Source organism: Sinocyclocheilus grahami, unplaced genomic scaffold (assembly GCF_001515645.1).
Source record: "Sinocyclocheilus grahami isolate Dianchi unplaced genomic scaffold, SAMN03320097.WGS_v1.1 scaffold1319.1, whole genome shotgun sequence".
Lineage (NCBI taxonomy): Eukaryota > Metazoa > Chordata > Actinopteri > Cypriniformes > Cyprinidae > Sinocyclocheilus > Sinocyclocheilus grahami.
This window is the reverse complement of record NW_015506498.1, coordinates 148,250-173,922: the sequence shown is the minus strand read 5'-3', so window position 1 is coordinate 173,922 and position 25,673 is coordinate 148,250. Positions and strand designations below refer to the sequence as shown.

General features: G+C 36.2%; 1 protein-coding gene across 3 annotated transcripts in view; it reads left to right on the top strand.

The window, feature by feature from the left end:
* Nucleotides 1-9,173: 9,173 nt before the first annotated feature.
* The window catches only part of chst10 (carbohydrate sulfotransferase 10), a 95,063-nt gene continuing 78,563 nt past the window's right edge, over nucleotides 9,174-25,673 (top strand). For all 3 annotated transcript variants that reach the window (XM_016255175.1, XM_016255174.1, XM_016255172.1), the window contains exon 1: nucleotides 9,174-9,430. The gene's annotated coding sequence lies outside the window, so the exon portion shown is untranslated. The remainder of the gene's footprint in view (nucleotides 9,431-25,673) is intronic.

Here is a 25,673-nt window from a genome sequence, read left to right as displayed (position 1 = left end):
TCTGCATGAACATTTGGGCGGCATTATGCAAATCTTCCCACATAGTGACGTAGACATGTGGGGGCGTGTTAGAACAAGCCGTTTTAGGTAGGCGTGGTTAACTCTTAACTTTTATAAAGAATATCTTTGGATTTGAGACTTTAGTCTTTGCAACTTTACAGATTATTTATGCACCAAGAGCTTGTAACACTCCAAAGATAAAGGAACAATTTAAATCGCATCATATGACCCCTTTAATATTTTATGTGCAACAACAGCATGCTGTCTCAGTGGCCTGACACATGATTTTAAATCAATTTTTTCAAACTTTATGATTTAAATGGGGATGATTGTACTGAGAATAACTTTCATCTTTTCTTCAACTGAATACTGTTTCCGTGCTGTTTTGATGTATTTTAAAGAGTTGGCAGTCAAAATTAAAACTGCTGGATGATAGATACTCTTCATTCTTTATGACAAACAAGATAATGTGAATTACAGAATGTACAACGTTTTTAAAATGTATAAATTGCGGTGTACAGCATTTATTATGAGGGGGTAGAATCCACAGCTCAGTACTCACTACTCAATACTCATGAGTACTTTTAAATAGGCTACTCTTTTACTCTTACTCAAGTAGCTTTTTGGACAAGTACTTTTACTCTACTCACACTACATTTTTTGGAAGGTAATGGTACTTTTACTTGAGTATATTTTTTCAGTACTCTTTCCACCACTGGTGAAATCACGCTCACCGTGAAATGGGTGCTTCCAATGTTTCCAAATGGGTCAGGAAGATATGTTGCAGCACAGTCCTGAATGAAATGTCCACATCTGACTAACAGGGAACTGTAAGGGAACGTTCTGTTAACGTCCTGAATGTCCTCTTTGTAACATTGCTATGTGATCATAGAATCACCAATTTATAACGTCCTCCTAAAGTCATATTGCGAACGTTGTTATATATTAAAAGAGGACCATATGGGAACGTTCTGTTAACGTTGAAAACGTCCTCTTTGTAACATTGCTACTGTATGTGACCATAGAATAACCAATACAGAACGTCTTCCTAAAGTCATATCTGGAACGTTATTATATACTAAAAGAGGACCATATGGGAACGTTCTGTTAACGTCCCAAATGTCCTCTTTGTAACGTTATTATGTAACCATAGAATAACCAATACATAACGTCTTCCTAAAGTCATATCTGTAACGTTATTATATACTAAAAGAGGACAATATGGGAACGTTCTGTTAACATCCCAAATGTCCTCTTTGTAATGTTGTTATGTGACCATAGAATAACCAATACAGAACGTCTTCCTAAAGTCATATCTGGAACGTTATTATATACTAAAAGAGGACCATATGGGAACGTTCTGTTAACGTCCCAAATGTCCTCATTGTAATGTTGCTATGTGACCATAGAATAATACAGAACGTTATCCTAAAGTCATGTCTGGAGCATTATAATATGACTAAAAGAGGACCATATGGGAACGTTCTGTTAACGTCCCAAATGTCCTCATTGTAATGTTGCTATGTGACCATAGAATAACCAATATAGAACGTCCTCCTAAAGTCATATTGTGAACATTATTATATGACTAAAAGAGGGCCATGTCTGAATGTTCTGATAACGTCCCAAATGTCCTCATTGTAATGTTGCTATGTGACCATAGAATAATACAGAACGTTATCCTAAAGTCATGTCTGGAGCATTATAATATGACTAAAAGAGGACCATATGTGAACGTTCTGTTAACATCCCAAATGTCCTCTTTGTAACGTTGCTATTTGACCATAGAAAAAACAATATAGAACGTCCTCCTAAAGTCATATTGTGAACATTATTATATGACTAAAAGAGGGCCATGTCTGAATGTTCTGATAACGTCCCAAATGTCCTCATTGTAATGTTGCTATGTGACCATAGAATAATACAGAACGTTATCCTAAAGTCATGTCTGGAGCATTATAATATGACTAAAAGAGAACCATGTGAGAACTTTCTGTTAACGTCCCAAATGTCCTCTTTGTAACGTTGCTATTTGACCATAGAAAAAACAATATAGAACGTCCTCCTAAAGTCATATTGGGAACGTTGTTATATATTAAAAGAGGACCATATGGGAACGTTCTGTTAACGTCCCAAATGTCCTCTTTGTAACGTTGCTATTTGACCATAGAAAAAACAATATAGAACGTCCTCCTAAAGTCATATCTGGAACATTATTATATACTAAAAGAGACCCTATGGGAACGTTCTGTTAACGTCCCAAATGTCCTCTTTGTAACGTTGCTACTGTATGTGACCATAGAATAACCAATACAGAACGTCTTCCTAAAGTCATATCTGGAACATTATTATATACTAAAAGAGACCATATGGGAACGTTCTGTTAACGTCCCAAATGTCCTCTTTGTAACGTTATTATGTAACCATAGAATAACCAATACATAACGTCTTCCTAAAGTCATATCTGTAACGTTATTATATACTAAAAGAGGACCATATGGGAACGTTCTGTTAACGTCCCAAATGTCCTCTTTGTAACGTTATTATGTAACCATAGAATAACCAATACATAACGTCTTCCTAAAGTCATATCTGTAACGTTATTATATACTAAAAGAGGACCATATGGGAACGTTCTGTTGACGTCCCAAATGTCCTCTTTGTAATGTTGTTATGTGACCATAGAATAACCAATATAGAACGTCCTCCTAAATTCATATTGTGAACATTATTATATGACTAAAAGAGGACCATATGTGAACGTTCTGTTAACATCCCAAATGTCCTCTTTGTAATGTTGTTATGTGACCATAGAATAACCAATATAGAACGTCCTCCTAAATTCATATTGTGAACATTATTATATGACTAAAAGAGGACCATATGGGAACGTTCTGTTGACGTCCCAAATGTCCTCTTTGTAACGTTATTACAAATGTTCTGTAAAGGTTCGGGACTTTTGTCACCTTTAGAGAACTTTTAGGGAACATTGCACAAGGTTGCGAGAATGTCCCCTCCTACGTGGGAGGACATTGTTAAAATAGTCCATGTGACATCAGTGGTTCAACTGTAATTTATTGAAGCTACGAGACTACTTTTTGTGTGCAAATAAAACAAAAATAACTACTTTATTAAACTATTTATTTTCTCCTGGGTAAGTACTGCATGCATTGTGGTACTCTCTGTAATGGTGGAGGACTGTCCCGGGAGAGAAGAAATCGTTGAAGTTGTTTTCTTTGCGCACAAGTATTCTCGTAGCTTCATAAAACTACGGTTGAACCACTGGTGTCACATGGACTATTTTAATGACGTCCTTGCAACATTTCTGGACCTTGAATGTGGAAAGACCCTTGCGGTCTATGGAGGGTCAGAAATCTCTAAGATTTAATCAAAAATACCTTAATTTGTGTTCTGAAGATGAAAAAAGGTCTTACAGGTTTGGAGCGACATGAGGGCGAGTAATTTATCACAGAATTTTCATTTTGGGGTGAACCTTCATTCTCTGTTAAAGACTGACGTTGTTTTTTTAATGGACGTGTCTGTGTTTTTTTAGGTGTCTTCTCACCTTCAAGCCACTTAAACAGAGGAATATTTCCCAGTCTCACCCCAGACTACTGTAACACCTTGGGTTAGTACAAGCTCAAAGCCAAGCTCAAGCCTACCTTGTACTTCACAAGGCTCATTTTCAACACCGACCTCCTCTCTGTCTGATACTGACAGCACAAGTTCTACCACATGTCACATCACGCTGTTGAGGAAGCACGAGTAAACGAGAATGGTCTTTAATCAAGGAAAGTCAGAAGATAATCCACAATAGGCGCTTGAGCCAACACACGTAGAGAACGAGTAGACCTGACAAACACAAACTAAACAGACTAGGACTTTTAAACACAGGGCAATCAGTGGAACACAGGTGACATCAATAGAACATAATCAAATTAAACGAGGACAGGAACATGACCAAATAAGGAAACACAGGAAGGACTATGGGGGCAAAACAGGTCCAAAAGTCTGACACCACACAACTCAGTAGTGACTGGCCCTACAATTTTAAAATCCCTTGGAATATGCTGCCAGCTGTTTTGATGAAGAAATTAGACAATCAGGAATGGCCAACAGCCAGGGAAAGGAGGGAAATGATTCACATAATTTCAAGTGAAATCCTTGCCATTTGCAAAAAAACATCAAAAAAGCACCTTAATGAAATTGCGCTAAAGATGGTCCTACAATATCCAAAGTCTTTAAAAGACATGATAGAAGAAGTTGTTGGAAGTGGCCATGATTCTTTAACAAGACAAATTCAGTGCAGAGTTGATAACTACAAGCGAAAGGAAATGCTGAATAAGCGCAACAGAACTCCTGCAGATGACACAAGCACTGTTCCAGAAAATAAGAAGAAACAAAAAGACTCCTATGGCTGAATCGTGTTGGAGTCTGTGCCTGACAATATGGATGCACAGATGAAGAAAAAAAAAGAGATGCAAGAAATGTTCATGACAAATGACAGGAATGAAAAACATATAAAGGAGTTAATGTCAGATACCTTCGTATCTCAGAGAAATGACATACAATCTGGTAAGGACACACAGGTCCTTAAAGAAGAATGGCCTTACCTATTCTCACTTGTCGGCATGAAGGAACATTTCAAACTTTTAACTGGTGTCCAGCTAAACGAGGCATTTGAACAAGCCATGACAACTAAATTTGCAATAGTTCTTGACTACTTTCAGTCTCTTCCAATTGTGAAGTCAGTCATGGCTGCAAAAGACAGAGCTGAAATCCAAGCAAGTGGTGGACCCTCTGGGGCAGTGTTGATGCTACTTTCACACTTCAAAGAGGAGCATACAAAAATGTCCCACATTGTTGGCCATACATGCATTGCAGGTGAGGTTGAGACTGAATGACTGCCACCCACACCATGCATTATTGTATGTGGTAAGTGAGAGGCAATAGAATTTGTGTGCACTACATGCAAAAAGAAACATATAAAGTAATGGATTTGCCTGTATGACATTTTTTCCCCACAGGAACGAGTCCAATATCTGCAGCAGCTTTAATGGTGGCAGCAGACCAGGAGGTGATCATGGAAAATTTGACAAGCTTCACTGACGCACTGGTCGGCATGTTCATCTGCTACTACATTTTCAACATGCACTACCCAGTAGAACTTGGGGCCACGCTGGAGTTTCTTCAAAGGTAAATGTGCCCTAATTCTTTTCTGATTGGGAATGTTTTTGGATTTTAAGCTAGATTCTTCTGTTTGTCTCTGTATTTTTTATGCTGTATTACTGCGAGTTGATGTTTTGTTGATATCAAACAGTGTTTGTATTTTGTACTACTCCTTTACCAACAGGTGCATATTTAAGATCAATCCTGAAAAGGGCTCCAAAGTTGAGCGTCTGGAGAAGAAAAAGAGCAATGCAGTGAACCCGATAGTCCTGACCCTTATAACCCGCATTTCAGAGTTTGAATGGAGGTCTTAGTTGGTAAGTTGCTTATTGTCACTTTGCTTCTATGTACGTTATTGTACATAGCGGAAAAATTAACGCTGAGCGAAGACACCGCACAAGTGGCACAAATCAAATTAGCAATTTCATTTAAATAGTTAAATATGGATTACTGTATCTGTTTCTACAGTGTAGTTTATATAAATGAAAAGATCAATACATGATGATAAATATAGACTGCAAAAAGTTTACACTATTATTTATGACTGTCATCAGTATTACTTTTTTTAATTGTAGCAGCTATCCAAGATCCTTGACACAACCATTTTGGATTTGATGAACATGCCTCTGTGGCACTACAATAACTTCCAACTGCCATATCAAGTAAAAATAGACATTATGAAGGGGAAAATGGCATACATTAATAGACAATAAAACAGAAAATGACAGATAATCAGTTAAACTGGTGTACACCCATCTTGGTAAGATGAATGCATCTCTAACATCTGTCAACAAATATATGTTTTCTAGATCCAAGGAGGATGATATGAGCCAGAGTTGGCCTGGAGAACCTGTGGAAGCAATCCAAAATTCAAGATCCCCATGGAACAAAGATTGAAAGGTTTTAAGTCTTTTATTGTTGGTTGGCACTATTGATACTTATTTTTTTAGTGCAGGTTGTAATGTTTTTTTTTATTTATGTTTTTAATTGTTTTTATTTATTTTTAATAGAAGCAAATTAGTTAGAGTTCTGTACAGTTAAAGAAGATTATCTGTTTAAAAATGTCAACATGTGTTAGGTTTTTTATTTTATTGTTTTTTTTTTATATAGAAGCAAATTTATTACAGTTCTGTACATGTTAAAGTAAACGAAATTATCAGTTTAAAAATGTAAAAACGGCAACTTTCCATACTGGACCAATGCCTTATGTTTTTGTTATGATGAATAAAAAAAAGTTATAAGTATTGAGTTCTGTGTAATTTTGCAAAACTTGTATGTAGTATTGCAGGTTTGTTGATATTGTAGGAATTGAAGTCATTCAAAAAATTATGGACCACAAAAATCTAAATGATGAACTTTTGTTTAATGTGACATGGGCATTTTTTTCCTACCAGGACATGGTGAACCCAGAAAAAAAACACATTTTAATTTGTAATAATTTATAAAAGCAATAACAACAGCAATAGTAATAATAAAGCACTGATACAGGGCCAAGCCTTGATTGCACAGCAAATGCAATGCAGATTTGGAAAAAACATAAAGACAAGACATAACATGCACATGAATTATAGATGTGGTTAGGAAACTTAGGGGAAAATAATACAATGCCAAATAATGTTTAAAATGAGTATTTATTTGCAAGACAAGGTTAAAAGAGTAGTAAAAGAAACAATGCATAATTTACAGTACATGTACTGTATGTACAAATACTATTATTTGACATTAATAACCTCACTTTAACCCTCACATGATTAATCTTTAATGGTAATAAAAACACTTTGACTGAATGACCCCCCCCCCCCCCCACCCCAATTTTTACAGTAATAATCTGTAAATATTAAATAATTTTCTATGTAAAATGACAAATTACTCTGAAAATAACAGAAAAATGTATGTAATACCAAAATACAAGCAATTATCTGTAAATTTAATGGTGGAACTTTAAAATACAGAAAATATCTGTAAAACAACAGGTATTTCATCGTATAATGAAAAAAATGTAAAATAACATATTTTTTTTACAGTGTCTGTCAGTTAAAAAAGTATAATCTGTCCAGTGGAACTATGTGCAAATTCTACAGGGCTATGATTGAATCGGTCCTATGTTCTTCATTTACTGTTTTGGTACAGCTCTGCTACTCAGAGGGACAAATTTAGGCTTCGGAGAGTAGTGAAAATGGCAGAACGCATTATTGGGACTGATCTACCTTCCCTTCAAGATCTGCACTTGTCACGGGTTAAGAAATGGGCTCAGAGGATTGTCCGTGATCCTTTACATCCTGCATTCAATCTTTTCAGACTTTTACCTTCTAGAAGGCGTTATGGTTTGGTTAAAACGAGAACTACCAGATTTCAGAATAGCTTCTTTTTTTATTTTTTACAGTAGCCATAAAAACTCTAAATTCTACTATGTAATTGTGTAGTATTTTTTCTTTCTCTTTGTGTGTGTGTGGGATGCCTCATACCGGCAGAAAATTCCTTGTATATTATGCATATCTGGCCAGTAAATGTTGTTGTTGTTATTAAGCTAACTGAGACTTGTTATACCACTTTCATATCATTGCTCTTTTGTTGATTTTGATTGCTTCCATTGTCCTCATTTGTAAGTTGCTTTGGATAAAAGCATCTGCTAAATGACTAAATGTAAATGTAATGAAAGACAATATTCCTTTGTTTTAAGGAGGTCCCTTGTCCAGTGGTGTCCTGTTTGAAACATTATCTTATATTCTAAATATTCAGTTACATTTGATTACGTTGAATTGTTTGTTTGTTTTTAGTTCTTTTTTAATTTTTTTAAATGAAAAAATTTTTTTTTTTGAGGAAGTCTCTGTTTGTCCAATGGTGTCTACTCAATATTTATGCATTAAATGTTTTATGGACAGTCATGGTGTTCTGTCTGTATAGTGAAATGAGATTAAAATGGTAATGTATAATAATAATAATAATAATAATAATGCTATCAAGAAAAAGGCTAAAAAGGAACCAATGAGGGTCATTTATGCACCTTTAAGTGAAGATTCCAATTAGAACCTTTTCAAAAACTTGCAAAAATGAACCTTTAAGGTTCCCCACAGTTGCAGTCTACAGGAACCTCAAAAGGTTACTTTTTTTTACCTTTTTTTTTTTACTTATTGTAATTAATGGGGTTATTATTAAGTATTTCCATTAATTAGATGTACATTTCAAACATCTTCGCTTTTCATTCAACCCTATAGACTAATTAATTTAAATAATTCAGTTTGCATTCATGGTGTTGCTATTATGGCATGTCTTCAGTTAAAAAAGGGCAAATAAATATGGATATCTAGATATCCTTTCAGATAAATCCCTTTTACTGAGATTCTGCTTTATCTGCCATTGCAATTATTAGGGTAAAGAGGCCAAAGATTAATAATTTAACAGCTAAATTAGCAAATGTTTCTTTTTCATATAATAACACAATGTCTGATACATCATCATCCCACACATAGTAAACATCTAAATATGTAACAATTTAAATGCACGTTGTTTTTAAGGGGGCCATCTTTCCCCATATATGTCAGAAATGGAAACTCTAGAGTCTAGAACATGTTATTTTAAACATATTGTAACGTTCTCAGACAAGGACGAGGCGTTTTGATGTACAAGGGGTGTTTATTTGGGCTGTTGTCGGCCACCACAACCCACGCCGTACACACCCCGACTTCTAAGAGAACCGCACTTGAACCAGCGAGGCACTCATTCTCCCCCCTCCTTCTCTCTCTTTCCCCTTACACACACACAGGGGCGGAGCCTCTTTTCACATCCAACTCGAACATCCAATAACAGTTCGCAACACAAAAATGAATACAGTGCAACACTAACATTAAGCACATTGTTATCTATAACACAACATGCTTGAACATGCTACAATATAATAAATAATACAGTATAGTAAATTATCCTGCATCCATCTTCGTCAAAGTACAGTACAACATCTACAGCAGTAGATGGCGGTATGCACCAGTTGGATTGCAACCCCCCCCCCCAGTAAATCCACAGAAGAAGACGAAAAAGAAGCGTCAGCTCCAACGGCGCACTGTAATTACATCAACGTCCAAATTTGCTCATCCATTTTCTTTTCCTCCTCTATTTAGAACACTTACTCTACAGAGCAGAGTCAGTGTTAACTAGAGGCTGATTACGGACACAGCTAATGTTCAGCGGAATACAGCACCCCAGTTGTTGTGGAAAACCCGACAAGACGAGATGACAGAAGACACCGACGATTTACATTGAGAAGGTTTGGACTGGGCTGTTTAGAATGTGTAACTTAGATATACAGGCAGTCAATGGCTGCGTCCGAAAGCTGGAAAAATGCTGCATACGGATGTATGAAGGCAGAAAGAAAGAAAGGCACGCCTGATTCCAATGATCGTTTCACAATCTGTCTACCGAGATACCTTTAAGCGGATCGGCTTCTTAAGGCATTCTAGATTTATGTGTCATCCCACTATCTAGTGCGTTCGATTCCGTGACTGCTGAGCTAATAAATAAAAAAATACAATTTGCGAGATAAGGTTGGTGGTCTGTTTGAGTCAATGTATGTTTTGACCAACTTTTTCCACTTTTTATGTAATTTCTAGCAAAAAGAATTGTATTGTAGTAATTATATTCGTTTATTTATCATCAAAGCTCTCAGATAAACGGTTATGCTTGAGACTAGCTCTTCTTCGACTGCGCTGACCAAAGGCACGATGGAAAACGACGACGCAATGCGCATCGGTTTAAACAACAGTGATAATGTGTTCTCTTCTAAAAAAGTTCTATATCTGATATTATGCGATTATGTATTTAAATTATACGTCAATATTCACAAACACTTAAACATTGTGTGGGATATGTGATTGTTGTCATATTTCTAAATATACACAAAAATATGTGTAGGCCTATTTATCAAACTAAAAATATATAGAAAACACTTATTGAAATTAAATTGAACTTTGGGTGTGTTGTACATCATATTTTCATATAAAATCAAAATAATTTTAAGTTACATTCAGTTTTCAGATGCAGCCAGTAGGTGTGGCTGACCACTCAGCATGCATGGAAATAAATTATCATTTTAATCAGGGCTTAGAAGCTACAAGGCGTTCCATGCTCAGCATAAATATAAACAGATATGCTATGCTCGTGTAACATTTGCTAGCAGACATTTCAGATAAAATAAGGAAAGATACCATTATCACAGAGGTATAAAATTAACTAAAGCACTTAAAGTAGGCTCTGGGTAATGTTTCTTAACCAATCTGACACAATTGTTGAACTTTTTTGGCATAACTGGCGAGAAACAGTGAGAAATGTCAGATGCCATCCTCTCCAGCAGCTTATGCCGAGTTGACACTGCACAATTTTCAAAGACGTCGCATCACTGTTGGTTTCACACTGAACGACTATCTGGGGTAAAATTCAGTTGTTGCTGTGTTCACACTGCACGATGGAACGACAACAGGAGGTTACACACTGCATGACTTTACAGCAGGAAGAATCGCCGACAGCTCTGTCTGGTGCAGGGTAGCCAGGTTTTCGCTACAAAACCCGCCCAATTACTACTCAAAACTAGCCTGAAAATAGCCCAATTGCTTTCGAGGGGGTCCCCCAGTAAAAATCGTGTTCGGGGGTAAAATACTGGGGGGGTTCTCCTGGTACAATTCACATTCCAGGGCCTAAATATCACGTTATTGGGGTCGCTTCAACCTGCTGACATAAAAAACTACCGGTGGCAATCGCAGATTTGGCAACACTTGTCCGCAAACTACGTTTCATATAACTCCTCCCCGAACTTCCCGCTGCCCTGTATCTTGGTCTCTCATTGGCTGTAGGTCATCGCTGATGTGTTTTTCAGTCAGAACTAATTTCTCACAGTGTGATTGTGAATCGCCGACAGCTCCAGATATTTAGCATGCCAAATATTTCACAGGCATCGGCGATTCCCTCAGATCTTGTCTTTGATAATTCACACTGCGTGATTGTCACTCGCGTGAACGAGCACCGATTTGCCTCCGATTTCGGGCATTTGTCGGCGATTTTGCAAAACCTGTCAGCGAGTGAAAAATCGGGCTAAAATCGTACAGTGTGAACTCGGCATTATGTGTTCCCGGTTGCCATGGTCTTAACGGCCAGCAGTACTACACATAAAAAAAAAAAAAAAAAGGGTTTTGGCGTCTTTCCAGAGTTCAAGAACTTTATTGTATACATTTTATAAACCTATTTATTTGTTATAAATTGTAAGACTCGCCTCAGAAAAACGAATTCTTCTGTCAGACACAGTTGAAGTAAAAAGTGCCTCAGACGCTGTCCTGATACAGTATCTGCGGCAAATGAGATGGTGTAGCCAGGTCTGTGTCATTACTTCAATGTTATCTTCATAACTCGTTACGAAATAAAATGTTTCATGACTCAGAAAAATTTATTTTCCTTTCTTGTCAACATGTGTGCGCCATGTGTCATGTATGTCAGCTGTGGAGTTGATGATGGTAATGGTAATGAAATTACGAGCATGAGACGTTGCAGTTACGTTGCCAGTAAGTCATGAAATTACTAATATATTACCATCGACCTTATTTTTCACGTAAGCGTGGGCACTGCCGTTTTTGAGCTATAATGTGTCAGATTTCCGGTAAAGCACTTCCGCTAATAGTAGTTGTATTGTGATTCCATAGTTTTGCGTTCACTGTGTAGATTTTACAGGCTAGTTTACTTTTAATATGAAAAGACTGGCGTACTTTGTGCAGTTAGGTGGTGTCATAATAGCTGGTTCAAGTGTAAAAAATACCTGCAAGACATTTGTTTTGACCATAATCCACGTACCAGAGCTGAATGTGGATGTGGGGCACCCTATGATTTGCATGCCCCTTCGAAGGGAGAAGAAGCTTGTCGTCTTTGTTTAAAAGCCTTTAACTTAAAGAAACCACCGACATTTCCGTACGTTTGCTCTTTCCACTTCGTTGATGGCAGACCCACGGAAAAATCATCCATTCCCCGAAAAAGGATGCTCCAGTGAAGACTCCGAGGTGACGTCTCATTAGGATATATCCACAAACAGGTATGTTACAGCTTCTTGTTAAGTTACGTGCTCTAACAAAATACATTGTTTAAACACTTTCTTTATCGATGACACTCCTATTGGGCAGGAATAATATTTAGTGCTAAGCTGAAGTTTTTGATAACAGTAGAAAACTCTTACAAAAAAGCGCATAGAGGGATAGCTAAAATTTAAATTCTGTCATTTACTTACTCTCGAGTTGTTCCAAACCTGTGTTAATTTCTTTTTGCTGCTGAACACAAAGGAAGATATTTCAAAGAATGTTTGTAACCAAGCAAATCTTGGGTCCCATTCACTTCCATAGTAGTAAGAAATAATACTATGGAAGTGAATGCGACCCAAGAATAGTTTGTATATTAATATTATTCCAAATATCCTCCTTTGTGTTCAGTAGAACAAAGAAATTTATACAGGTTTAAAACAACTCGAGGTTGAGTAAATTATGAAAATGTTAATTTTTGGGTGAACTATCCCTTAAAGCCAGGTACTGTGATTGTATTGAATAAAAATACCATTGTACTGCGACTGGAACACCATAGTGCCATGTACAAAATACTTTTGCTACATATTTTAATTACTTTTTGTAAATAGGGGGTGGAGAATTTATCAGTTTCTCCCGTGCATCTGACTGACTTCAGTGTTGTGTTTTCCAGATGAGCAAGGTGACCATGAGACCGCACAAACGGAGCCATTGCAGCTGCCCCTTCAGTACTGTGATGCATGCACTCAGTGGGAGGTCAAGGCATTGACAGACCACACTTATGCCTCAGCGGATAATATAATGTTACACAAGGCAAAACAGTTCCACAGTAAAGATCCCTTAGCCCTTTCCATTCTCAAGAATGACACTAGCTCTTTATTGTACACTGGCTTCACCCTTAGTGTCTTTAAAGAACATGTTAAATATCTCCAGCAATTCTACACTTCCAATTTTAAGATGCACATAATGGATCAAATTCTGATGACCATGATGAAGCTGAAGTTGAATTACTTCAAGGATATCTTGCTGAATGCTTTGATGTGTAGTAAGCTGAATTATCTCCGACTGGATTGATACAATGGAGGAGCACATGAGAGTCTACATTCCATGGCATTTTATATGAAATTTAGAATGGTGTAGTAATTTTTGATACATTGTGTAGTTGTTTGGAATTATTCAGTGTGACCATTAAATATACTGTTTTTACACAAATATTTTCAAGATCTTATATTACTTCTTTCTCCTTATATATGCACACACACAATTAAAATGTCAAAATGCAGTTTATTTTTCCCCCCCCCCCCGCCCCCCACTGAAAATGATACAGTTTACCAATGCTAGGTAAATAATCGTAAATTTGTCACTTTTTAAAAAAATCTCGGAACAAATGTAAAACATTCTGAAAAGATATATATATTAAAAAGTATATACTTATGCGTGTACTATTAAAAAGTACACGCATAAATGGAAAACATTCTGAATAGTATAGTCAGACGATTAATTGCATCCAAAATAAAAAGATATATACAGTATATACTGTATATCTATATATATATATATATATATATATATATATATATATATATATATATATATATATATATATATATATATATATATATATATATATATATATATATATATATATATATATATATATATATATATATATATATATATATATATATATATATATATATATATATATATTTATTTATTTTAAAGTACACACATATATTTTTATTATTTATAACTTTTATTTTGGAGGCAGTTAATCAGCCCTAATTCTGCACTGTATAGTAATCAGTTTATCAGAAAAAAATGTCATTACTACTTTAAAACTATCAACAAGTGCTTTCACAGATGAAAGAGAAAAAGGAGACATTAGTCATTTACCAGTTACCTAAATCCTCAATGCAATCACATAACAGTTCTGGGATTCAGGTCTGCTTTTAAAAACACGAATTCACTTTCTGTTTCATGTACCAGCACTCGGCCGACTTTCCCGCTGTGCAGGTACTGATATGCCTCAGTGCTTTTATAATTCCTCATCGAAGACCCGTCTACTCCAAGCGACAAAATTAAATAATTAAAAATGTCCTCATAAGTTATGGCAGGCCACTTCTTCATTTTATCCTCCGACTGTGTTATACACCAGGGGTATGGTAAATATTTATAATAGTGTTCTGTGTGCGCTCCCACCACATCGCTCCTTTCGGAAACGGAAGTTTAGCACATTATAAGGAAGTACATCATCGTTTACTTCCGCGTTGCAAAATAAGGTGGATTGCGTATGGGACGTCCCTATGACATTAGGAGGACGTACTGAAGTCGTTGTGAATTGGTAATTTGATGGTTATAAAATTACGGGCATGCAGCATTGTAGTTACGTTGTCAATTGGTAAGTCATGAAATTGCCAGAAAGTACCAGTACATTACGTAACTGTGTTAGCAGGGTACACTACATAATACTAAAAAGCTTTTAAGCAACTCAGTGTTTCTTCATTACTAGTTCTAAAGTGAGGTTTTCAAATTAGAAATGGAAGCCTGAGCTGAGCTAAAAAGAAACTCAGGTTGTTTCTTATTTAGATACTTGTGCCGTTGAACTGTTGTTGTTATAAACATGAAAGTGCAATGGGGCTCTATATAAATGTAACCGGTGCAATATGGCCCTCTACATATAAATGTAGCTATGCGATTTAGAGCCATATTAGAAAAATAAGGCACTATAGGCCTGTTACCAATCAAACAAAATTTGTATCAACAAAATGTATGCACTGAAAAAATTATTGCACTGCAGAGGTGACAAAGAAGCTGCTCTATTAAGAAGCTGTTCTATTATATTTATATTATTAAATTATTTTTAAAATTAAATTATCAATAATAATAATTATTATTTATATAGCGCCTTTCCAACTCCCAGGGTCGCTTTTACAAGTCAGGTTTAAGGAACTGAAACAAATAAACATCAACAAAGTACAGAACACATACCAAGGGCTGAAAGTAATATACAGAGAACACTTACAAAGTTAGATTTGAGATACAGAGAGGATTTAGATAAACATGTCCATAACAGGGTACAATTTACAGACTGAGAACTGAAGAGTAATACTCAGAGAAAAATCTGTTTTTAAGAGATTTTTGAAGGAGAGAAGGGAGGATACTTGACGGATGTCTAGGGCAGTGATCCTCAAAATTGGCTCGCAAGATCCACTTTCCTGCAGAGTTTAGCTCCAACCCTAATCAAACAAACCTACCTGTGATTTTCTAATGATCCTGAAGACAATGATAAGCAAACTCGGGTGTATGTCCATAACAGGGTACAATTTACAGACTGAGAACTGAAGAGTAATACTCAGAGAAAAATCTGTTTTTAAGAGATTTTTGAAGGAGAGAAGGGAGGATACTTGACGGATGTCTAGGGCAGTGATCCTCAAAATTGGCTCGCAAGATCCACTTTCCTGCAGAGTTTAGCTCCAACCCTAATCAAACAAACCTACCTGTGATTTTCTAATGATCCTGAAGACAATGATAAGCAAACTCGGGTGTGTTTGATTAGGGTTAGAGCTAAGCTCTGCAGGAAAGTGGATCTCGCGAGCATTCCACAACTTGGGAGCCACAACACTGAAAGACCTGGCTCCCATAGTCACCAGACGAAACCTAAGAGTGACTAACAATCCCTCACTAGAAGATCGTAAGGAGCAGGAACATAAGACTGAAGTAAGTCAGAAAAATATGAAGGACAAAGTTTATGGAGAGCTTTAGAATTAGTATCTTGAGAATTAGTATCTTGTAGTTTATGCGCAAGGAAACCGGAAGCCAATGATGGTGGTAGAGGATTGGAGTAATGTGATTGTTTGTTCTTGTGTGGGTGATCAAGCAAGCTGCAGAGTTATGAACATATTGTAATAGTTTGATATTTTATGACAGGCCATAATTAAATTAATTACAGTAGTCTAGTTGAGATGTGACAAAGGCATATGTAACAGTTTCAGCATCCAGCTGTCTGAGAGAAGATCAAATATGAGAGAAAGCTATCTTTACCACTTTACCAATGTGATCATTAAATGAAAGAGTGGAATCGATGAGAACACAAAGATTGCGAACTGTCGTGGAGGGCATAATCAGATCACCATCCAAATCCATCAGTTGACCAGAAAGTTTAGATACAACAGCTTTAGAGCCAATCAAAATTACCTCAGTTTTTCCAGAGTTAAATTTAAGGTAATTTGCCTCCAGTCAAAGCTAAGATTCATTGATGCAAGCTGTTAAAGTGTTAGTTCACCCAAAAATGAAAATTAGTCCATGTTTTACTCACCCTCAAGGCATCCTAGGTGTATATGACTTTCTTCTTTCGGACGAATCCAATCGGAGTTATATTATAATTGTCCTTGCACTTCCAAGCCTTATAATGTGCATGGACAGGTGTTTTTGTTCAACAGTCCAAAAGTAGTCAAATAAAGCGTGCGCATCCATAGTAAAACGTGCCTCACACGGCTCCGGGGGTGAATAAAGGCCTCCTGTAGCAAATTGATGTGTTTTTGTAAGAACAATATCAAACGATATAAACACCTTTCTTTCACTTCTGCTAACTGTCATAGGCGGAAGCCATTCCGGCGGATGACATAGGACGTATGCGCAGCGTACATGGCGGTGATTAGTGATGAACGTGGAAGCACGACAGAGAGAGAACAAAAAGCACAAATTTAGGATTTTTTTTTGTTGAAAAAATATGTCGGAGGATTTCGATATAAGCCAAGAGGAGACTGGGTTTCCTTTGGTAAAGTAAGGAAACTTTGCTTCCTTTGCTTCTTTAAACAAACGTTGGTTTTCAAGACTCACATGCACATGCGCTATGCCTACGTCCTATGTCATCCGCCCAGAAAGGCAGTCTCTTGTGAACGTGCATACAACAGTTAGCGGAAGTTACAAAAAACTGTTTATATAATTTTTTACAAAAATGCATTGATTCGCTACAGGAGGCCTTTGTTCATGCCCCGGAGCCGTGTGAGGCACATTTTAATATGGATAGATGCGCTTTATTTGACTGTTGAACAAAAACACCCGCCCATGCCATTATAAAGCTTGGAAGAGAAAGAATTTTTTTTTAATATAACTCAGACTGGATTCGTCTGAAAGAAGAAAGTCATATACACCTAGGATGCCTTAAGGGTGAGTAAAACATGGGCTAATTTTCATTTTTGGGTGAACTAAACCTTTAATGTAGGCGGAGGAAACACTAAGGTGGAAGGAGCACTAAAATAAATCTGAATGTCATCTGCATAACAGTGGAAGTTAAACCCATAGCGTATGATTATTTTTCCAATTGGTAGCATATAAATAGTGAAGAGAAAGAGGGCCCAAAACAGAACCTTGAGGTACACAAGAACTGATGGATTTGGTGGATGATTTATGTATTTGGTATATGACAAATTATTGCCTCCCTGTCAAATTAGGAGGAAAACCATTCAAAGGCTGTGCCAGTAATTCCAATTGCTGAAAGCCGTGAGAGGAGTATCTTATGACAAACAGTGTCAAAAGCTGAGCTGAGGTCTAACAGAAGAAGAGTGCTAAGAGCAATAAATTAGAGGCTAAGAGAATATCGTTAAGAACCTTAACCAGGTCTGTTTTAGTACTGTGTAATGGACGAAAGCCAGATTGGAAGGGCTCATAGAGGTTTTGTGCTGTTAAGTAGGCCTGTAACTGGCAGTGGTGGAAAGAGTACTAAGAAATTGTACTTAAGTAAAAGTATTGCTACTTAAGGAATAATTTACTTGAGTACAAGTAAAAGTACTGAAAAATAATATGACTCACGTAAGAGTAAAAAAAAGTAGTTTGCTGAAAAACTACTCAAGTTACTGCGTTACAAAGTACTTTAGTATTATTTTGTAATTTTTACCCAAAATGAGACGATGTGAGCATTATGGAGCAGGGTTAACTCTAACCCTAATACTCATGTACTTTAATGTCTGTTTCACAAGTGAGACCCAGGAAATTCTCTTATATGGACAAATGCATCAGATATCACTACAGCTGAATAACATGCAGATAGAGATGCTTTGACTGATGAAACCTGGAAGACAACCACCCAATTGCAATGTGACGATAATTGACATAGCTTGTATCACAGTAACGATTTTTATAAAAATATATTTTCTGTCTCACTGTGATAAGAAGCAACATGGAACCTCAGAAGCGAACTGTTTCAAACACGACTGATGTTATTGTGATTTTGGAGCAAAACATGATATTTAGTCTCATAAATTGTCATGTTTGACGCTATGTTAAGCAAACTACCTATCCCTGTTGCCAGGAGCAACTGTTTTATAACAAATTTTGAAAAGTACATTCATGTATAAGATTATCTGGTTGTTTTTAAGAAGGGCAAAAGCAAAAAAGGGTAATTGATGGTTTAAAATAAAAGAAAGGGTTTAAAACTGTGAATAGAAAGGTGCCAGTAAAAATAATGTGGGGTATGGGTAAGGTTGGGCTATTAATAATAATAATAAATAAATAAATAAAAATGTTTAGATATCATTCACATTTATTCTAACTCTTATTGTAAAATATTTCCTTGTTAGCTGAATACAATGAATGAAAATCAACAGGCTAAAGAACACTTATACAAGGATGTGTGTGCAGCAGAGAAAACAGCCCGTGAGTCTTCTTGATTTGAATGGTTAAAAATCACATTGAAAGTGTAGCTTGTTATAATTACAATGGTGGACTCCAGGCACATTTTCGGTAGGACAAAAAAAAGAGAGCATTTTATTTAACATTTTAACCCATACCTAGGCTTGGGAATCCAAAATCTATTCCACTTCTTATCGATTCCATTGTGTGCATTTTAATATGACTTCAAACCATTAAAGCACAAGAAGACTCATGCTCTGTTTTCTGTTCTGCAAACATAGGGGTGTAGCCATCATATCAGAAATGAGGGGGACAGAAATGTAAAAAAAACTAAAACCTTTTGTCTAATTGACAGGCTTTAATACACTGCTGGACGATAACCAATAATTTGCATTCTATATTTTTTTCTTTATTTTCCTAATGACAATTTTAGGATTGCTTTATACAAACACAATACGGCTTAATAGTTTCTATACTGTATTAAATGTTATGTCAATTAGCACTGCATTATTCATATACTATACTTATTACCTCGAAATGAGTTGAAATTACCTTTTTAGCTACAGCAATAGCAGGATGCCTTTGTCCATATTAGGGATTTCCTGCATGTCATAAGTTATTGCTTCTACTGGCCCGTTTTGGACTTTCTGTGCGAGAGTGCCCTCCGGCTTAGAGTATGAATGAAACATGAGAGTGTTTTGCGCTCCGTAATGTTCATATCATCTCGTTTTGGATATGAATAAATTGTCCAGTCACAGACTATATTGTTTCTTCGCCCATGTGCTCACACATTCAAAGCACGCACACAGAAAAAGTGATTTTAAATGCATCTGATTGACAGATAAATCATGGTTGATCTATCAGCCAGATGCACGTAAAAATGCATGTGCTCTTATTTCAATGTTGTTGTTAATGTTGAGGTTATTTTAGCTTTGCACATTTAGTTTCTGCACTGTTAAAGTGGGTGATTTTTACCATTGAACTGAACTGTGTGCATGTATTTTAGACACTTACATTGTTCTTGCTCCATCCTTGCAATAACTGCGTCCTTCTATCAACGAGTTTCTATTTACATATACAGGTGCATCTCAATAAATTAGAATGTCGTGGAAAAGTTCTTTTATCATCACAGACTGTGGAAACTTAACACTGGACTTCAAGCAACTTGGGCTATGAGCTTCTCCACCCTTCCTCCAGACTCTAGGACCTTGGTTTCCAAATGAAATACAAAACTTGCTCTCATCTGAAAAGAGGACTTTGGACCACTGGGCAACAGTCCAGTTGTTCTTCTCCTTAGCCCAGGTAAGACGCCTTTGACGTTGTCTGAGGAGGAATATGACAACTGTAGCCAAATTCCTTGACACGTCTGTGTTAGGGGTGCAACGAATATAGATTTTGATGAATAATCACGGTTTTACAATTATGACTATTATTATGCATTTATTAATTTCCCAACATTACTAATGTATAAAATCACATGAACACTCTTTAGATATTAAAGTGTTATTTATTGCTGGCTTTTGAAACCGTAATAACACAGTAACCAACAATACAGCACAAAATAATAATAAACAAAAGACAATCAGAAGTCCATCTCTCCATTTGGAATTAAAAAAGGTGACATCTGCTCTGTAAACATCCATGACAGTATTTCTCTTTTGAAAATAACAAATGGAAATAGATCACAAAAGTATTTAATGTTTTCAGTTTGTACATTCTTTACATTTCTTTTGGACCTGGGGTAGAGGCTTTGGAAACATGGTGAAAACATGGTGAAAAAAAATATTGTTAGTTTTTACTTCTGAATAATACTACCTTTACGATTAATTAACCGTGACGTTTTAAAGCGCTGTTAATCGCGAAACCGGTTAATCGCTGCATCGCTAGTCTGTGTGTGGTGGCTCTTGATGCCTTGACCCCAGCCTCAGTCCATTCCTTGTGAAGTTCACTCAAATTCTTGAATCGATTTTGCTTGACAATCCTCATAAGGCTGCAGTTCTCTCGGTTGGTTGAGCATCTTTTTCTTCCACACTTTTTCCTTCCACTCAACTTTCTGTTAACATGCTTGGATACAGCACTCTGTGAACAGCCAGCTTCTTTGGCAATGAATGTTTGTGGCTTACCCTCCTTGTGAAGGGTATCAATGATTGTCTTCTGGACAACTGTCAGATCAGCAGTCTTCCCCATGATTGTGTAGCCTAGTGAACCAAACTGAGAGACCATTTTGAAGGCTCAGGAAACCTTTGCAGGTGTTTTGAGTTGATTAGCTGATTGTCATGTCACCATATTCTAATTTGTTGAGATAGTGAATTTGTGGGTTTTTGTTAAATGTGAGCCAAAATCATCACAATTAAAAGAACCAAAGACTTAAACTACTTCAGTCTGTGTGCATTGAATTTAGTTGAGAAAAAAAAAAGTTGAATTACTGAAATAAATGAACTTTTCCACGACATTCTAATTTATTGAGATGCACCTGTACTGCTGTGTAATATCGACGGTATGACCCATTTCAGGAGCTGTCAAAATTACGATTTAAAATCAGAGCATGGCTCACATTCACTAAAATATTGAAACACTATGCTGATTCAAAATGCCAAACGCCAAATTGACAGTCAAAGCAAAGCGTGGTTTGAACGGCCCGGCGCCCAGCTGAACAGGAAGTTTTGATTTTTTTTTTTTTTTTTACCCAAGTCAGACCTGTCTGTTGTTGGCTGAAGCGCAGGGCTCCACCTCAGCAGTTTGAAAAGTGCCCGTCAAACACCGGCTCACTCTGTTTCTCCATCGGCGGCGCCTTTGTCCTTTTTTTTTTTTTTTTTACATTTACATTTAGACATTTTGAAGACGCTTTTATCCAAAGAGACTTACAAATGAGGACAATGGAAGCAATCAAAATCAACAAAAGACCAATGATATGCAAGTGCTATAACAAGTCTCAGTTAGCTTAATGCAGTTTTTTTTAAATCATATAATAAATAAAAAGAAAAACAGATAGAATATAAAAAGAATAGAGCAAGCTAGTGTTAGAGGCCTTTTTTGCTTTTGTTAATCAGAAGTCAGAATTATAATTGTATAAAAAATTAAAATAAAACAAATAGATAGAATGCAAAAAGATTAGAGAAGCAAGTGTTAGTTTTTAGTGTTAGTAAATAAACAGAGTGCAAGTCTAAAAGGGGCAAGTTTTTATTTTATTTTTATTTTATTTTATAAAGAATAGAATTATAATAGAGTGTGCTAGAGTTGGAGGGTCAAATAAAGATGGAAGAGATGTGTTTTTAGACGATTCTTGAAGATGGCTAAAGACTCAGCTGCTCTGATTGAGTTGGGCAGGTCATTCCACCAGGAGGGAACATTTAATTTAAAAGTCAGAGAAAGTGATTTTGTGACTCTTTGGGATGGCACAATAAAGCGACGTTCACTTGCAGAACGCAAGCTTCTAGAGGGCACATAAGTCTGAAGTAATGCATACTTCATTATTTGTAATTAGTTATTTTCCACCTCTGGTAACTGGGAGGCAACAACTTTTTTTTTATATCTTAGAGAGAAAATATAAGTTAGAAACGGGCCTATAGCTACTTGGAGAAGAAGGGTCGAGACCATGCTTTTTAAGAACCGGGGTGACGGCAGCAATCTTAAAGAGCAGGTCATATGGGTTTTTGAAAAATATCTCTTTTGCAGTTTATAACGTAGCTATCTTTAAATGAAAACAATCTGCAAAGTTATTAATCAAAAAAGTGCATGATAAATAAAGATATTGTCTCGCAAAAGAGAGAGTCGATTCTGAATCGCTTTAACGAGTCGTCATATTTTCGAATCTTTTGCCTGTTGCCGGTATACGTCACTGGGTAACACATTTGCATAATCCCCGCCTGCCCGCAAAATATGAACAGAGTCTGACCTGCCCACAAACACTTCCGCTAGTTAGTGTGTTTACCTCATGTTGAGAAGACGCTGTGTTCAAGGATACCACAGAAATACAATTTGAACCTTTTGTTGTGGGCATGTCATTTTACCAAGGACTGCTTCTCTAATCTTGGCTTTTGTCTTCGTTGGCTTCTAATCTTCTTAATTTGGACTAACAAACTGTCCTAACCACAACCTGTAAGTATGATTGATACGTTATGTGTACATTTTCAATTGAGTGCTCAAAATATCAAGTTTTTGTGCTAATATGTGATGTATACCTAGTGCAGCTTTAGGTTTCCAGGTCTTACTGAAGTAGTTCTGATAATTCGCTGTGAACCCACTATTTCCTAAGAATGTGTCGATTATTGTAGACTTACGTTGTTCTAATTACTTCATATAATAATAATAATGTAGTGTAGTGCACAGACTTTATAATCATTGTGAAATTGCTGTTTATTTTGCTGCACGGAAGTTATAGGTTTAATGCGGGAGAGACGAGCGAGTTAGTTATAGGCTGGTGCTCCTGTGATACAGCTGTTCTGCCTTCTGATTAAAAGTTAAGACAGAGCATCTTTTGTCTGTCGTTCTTCAAACATTGCTAGACATATTTTGGTTTACAAACTGTATTGTTTTATCAGTCATGTTAGCACTCGGCTAACATATCCACCATTATTGTTTTAAGTGTTCACAGTTTAGCAGCTAAACTTTAGCTGTGGGCACGATTCGCTTGCATAAGTGTTTTTGTGTTTTATGTCATTATTATAAGAACGGATTGGAGCAATATATTATTGTTTTATGTAAAGGTGTTTTGTCAATGGTAGCGCTCGCTAACTTGCTCAAGTCAAGGACTCCTCTCTGTGCCAATCACAACAGGCTTGGCCAGCTGACCAATCAGAGCAGTGTAGGCTTATGGAAGGAAGGGGTTTGCTCCGAACTTGGAACGAATCATTGGCAAATGACTCTAATATTAAATGTATATTCTGAGAAAATTACAATGTTTTCTGACCTTAGATGCATTTAAACCTGTTGTAGAGGACTCCAACACAATATTAGGACACTTTAAAATACCATATGACTTGCTCTTTAAGCTTAGATGGTACAGTTCCAGATGACGTATTAATTAAATGAGTGATGAGTAGTGACAAAGCAGTCAAGCAATTCTTCAGTAAAGAGGTAAGTGCAGGATCAAGAAGACTAGTAGAGGAATTAGAAAGCCTGATTATCTCATCAACCACTGTGGGGACAATAGCATCAAAACTAGAGAAGCCATGAGTATGCCATGAGATACACAGGAGGCTGATTTAACTTCTTAATCATATTAAAACATTTTCTAGGCCTGTTTTTGGACTTATTAATGAAAGTAGAGAAATAAGATGATCGAGCTGCATTAAGAGTATTCCTGTACTGCTTAATGTGTTCAGTATATGCCAAGGAGTGTACAATAAGGCCAGTTTTCTTATAAAGCCTTTCTAGCCGGTGGCCCTTGGTTTTCATTGCCGAAAAGAGCACGGTTAACAAAAAAAAACACAAAGAGCCGTCGGCCTTACAGCCAAACAAGATTTATTTGAAAAAAACATTCCATACATGACTAGAAGCACAACATGAACGAAACATATGAAAATTATGAAAACTTGTAGTGATGATAACGAATAGTAATCTGACCAACTCTATAGCACCAGTTTAAAAATTCAGTTTTCAAACCGGCATTTTAAAATGTGTCATAAATTGCAACATCTTTTAAACGGTTTGACATATCAACACAAAAATTGTTAGGAATCCTCTTCAGCATGTCCTGAAGGTACATGAGAAATTTGAACACAGCACCATCTAGTGTTTCAGAGATATAAGGATTCTTGCCAAAATATTTCTAACTTTTTAAAACATTGGCCAGATTTTTTTCTGTCCGTACATTCCTTTTTCGATTCTTATGATATTTCATCTTTTATTTTCTATCATTTTGACGTAAATGGAAAAAAATTTTTTCCCCCTAATTCTCCTAAAAATTTTGTCCAGCTTTGTCCAAAATCTAATCAGATGATCTTTGGACTGAGCTGTACAAAAATGACTCAATGGATTTTTGATATTCACTACAGTTCCCAAGAAATACAAAAGTTACCTGTGTCTATGTTTGTTGTCTTATGTTAGTTAGCTTAGCATGCCAGTAACCAGTTGCCATTCTTTTTTGAAAATGTCAAAAGCTTCAGCTATCAGGTTAACAATAAGCAACATTATCAGTTTGGTTAATGCGTTTGTGTGCTTATTCTCTATACTCAAATCTATCCTCAGTGTTTGAAAGTCGTGTCTACCAGTGGATCCATCTATGTGCAGATATATTAGGGATCTGCTGTCGGTGGCGGATCAGCTGATAGTAGGGCTGAATGATTTTGGAAAATAATCTAATTGCGATTTTTTTTTTTTTTACCAATATTGCAATTGCGATTTAATATGCAATTATTTTTAAAAGCTCTTTATGTTTTGTATTGTTCAACAAAGACAAGCTATAAATCATTGTATAGTATGACCAACACACTATTATAGATTAAACATAAATGTTATTTTCTGTAGGCCAGGCCTATATGTTACGATGAAATTAGGTGATGCATGAATTGATATGAATTACATTTTTATTTAACAACTACAATCACAGTATATTGACTGATTTGTTGAACTTCCAACCTTGTAAGCATGTAATAATTATGACAACATAAAGCACTGACAAATAAGCCTGGTGTAAACATTAATATGAAAGTCAGTAACAAATCACACAAACTAAAGTAGATTGCAGAAATATAAAAACAAATCTGTTGCGTTACCACACTACTTTAGGTAATTCAAAGTCACTGTAATAAACATATATAAACATGTGGACTGCACTAAACACTGTCTGTTAACTTTAGACCAGTGGTTCTCAAATTTTTGTGGTCG